The sequence below is a fragment of the Stegastes partitus genome, unplaced genomic scaffold (genome assembly GCF_000690725.1).
Source record: "Stegastes partitus isolate 25-593 unplaced genomic scaffold, Stegastes_partitus-1.0.2 Scaffold117, whole genome shotgun sequence".
Classification (NCBI taxonomy): Eukaryota; Metazoa; Chordata; class Actinopteri; family Pomacentridae; genus Stegastes; species Stegastes partitus.
This window is the reverse complement of record NW_007577848.1, coordinates 790864-792773: the sequence shown is the minus strand read 5'-3', so window position 1 is coordinate 792773 and position 1910 is coordinate 790864. Positions and strand designations below refer to the sequence as shown.

General features: G+C 39.5%; 1 protein-coding gene across 5 annotated transcripts in view; it reads right to left on the bottom strand.

The window, feature by feature from the left end:
* LOC103354705 (T-cell acute lymphocytic leukemia protein 1 homolog) overlaps window positions 1–866 on the bottom strand; it is a 17302-nt gene extending 16436 nt beyond the window's left edge. For 2 of the 5 annotated variants that reach the window (XR_520058.1, XM_008278166.1), the window contains exons 1-2: window positions 674–854; window positions 492–578 (exon numbers count right to left, since the gene is read on the bottom strand). The gene's annotated coding sequence lies outside the window, so the exon portion shown is untranslated. Of the gene's footprint in view, window positions 1–491; window positions 579–673 lie in introns of all 5 variants that reach the window. The other 3 variants (XM_008278169.1, XM_008278168.1, XM_008278167.1) reach the window with 3 other exon arrangements.
* Between the last annotated feature and the right edge of the window lie 1044 nt (window positions 867–1910).

The window sequence follows — 1910 nt, the reverse complement described above, 5'->3', positions numbered from 1 at the left end:
TGTGCCACCCCCGCCTGGTCCTATCGTGGATGCACTCTTAATTTTTCGAAGAAAAGTGCAACCTGATTAGCAGGGGATTGGGGATGAGGAGTAAGATTTGTTCAGTTTGTTGTCAGGGTAAGCTGATGACAGGCAGAATAGGCTGTGTCTTGCCTCTGCCACCCTGCACACAGGTGAACAGTTTAAATTGGAGTAAACAGGTGTCATTTTTGAGTCCTGTATCCACTGCCTTTTTTGTTCTCTGTTTTGAAACCTAATTCTATGACTGTTAGTATTCGTTCACATTTGGTGGTTAATACGTTTTCTGTGGTATGACACAACTTCACTGCTTTATACAGACTTTGATGTTTATACACACTGACGTGCCAGCACCAAATGAGTGTGTAAATACAAGGTATCCGTGTTCATGTGGAGATTAAAGAAAAGTCCTCTCATTTCTAGAAGAGGTTTTTTTTTTGTTTTTTTTTAAAAGAGTAAAACATGCTGGTTACCTCTTCGCCCTCTGATCTGATCCCGTCTCATGGGCTGGCGGAGGTTTCCAGGAAATCGTCCTGTCTGCGTGTTGGATGCATGTCTGGCTGTTGAGGAGCAACACAAAATGAATTAAATGTAAAGAGCTGATTTAATGACACAGTACTGTAACAAAGAAATGTTTTTCAGTGGAGATACTCACATCGATATCTTGTGTTTGCACTCATGTCAGCGGTGGTTCAGCGTCTCTTCGGTCTCGATGGTGACTCAAAGGTTGGCGTCCTCTCTGTGTTCAGTTTGAGCTCTGTCTGCCCACATCTGACTTCCGAAGCTCCTTTTATCTCCTGAATTAGGAAACCGAAACAAAAAACAACCGTCAGCCTAATTCTGGGCTGTGAAGTAGTCCTGACTTGTCTGCTGATGACGAATACGCCTGTTTATCACCAGGTGTTTCGTTGCTATTGAAACCAAAGTGATTTGTATTTAATATTGTCGTCATTTAATTACCAGGTGAAACTCACGGAAACTGAGGAAACGAAACTGATGGAAATCAGAGAGAAAAGAAAAGGAAACACAAAGAATTTTAGTTCAAAACTAAGTTGGTATGAATATTGTCATTATTAAACATGTGAAAGAAATTCAAACTGAGGAAGAAAAAAAAAATCACCAAATGGAAATCACCAAATACAAATTTGAAGTTTAATTTAAGTGTTTTCTGTCTTTGTATTGCAATGAAAGTCCAGTGCAGGTACAAAGTACTAATTTGAGTTTACCAGAGTTAAATAAAATGGTGAGGACAATGTGACGAGTTCACTGGGTATTTCAAGGCAAATTTCCTGAGAGTCACTTGCAAAAGCTTTAAAATCCTGTTAAATCTTAATTTATTATCAGAATCTTAACTTTGCCTGTTACAGCCCAGTTCTCTATTGTCAGCTGGGTGTATAAAAAAAAAAAACCCAGGTGTTACTGGTTGGGGTAAAGTAATTTATCGCTTCGTGGCGTTATTAACAAAGCAACGGCGAGAATACAAACGAAACAGGGCTGGTGGATGTTGCTAAATCAAAGAACTACATAAAACCAAACAAAGGCTAACAGAGTTATGAAACTAGCTAAACAAAACAACTGAACTCTTTAGCCAATCTTAAACACAACAGCAATACCCATAAACAACAAAAAAACCCCTAAACAAGCAAGTGCTTCAAAGCACATACCTACGACAGACAAGTAGCTCCTAAACTAAGTTGAACAGCTGCTAGCTGAAGTTACAGACTTCACCAAAACATGGGTAACTTCCACACTATATTTACTTCTTCCAGCAGAAGTTACAGAGAACATAAAACACACAAGAGGCACCAAGTTGAACTGTTGACATTAAATCCTAGCAGCCTGGAGTATGAGGTTGGCTGTAGGTTTATACTCCCCAGGTATGGTGATTGCTG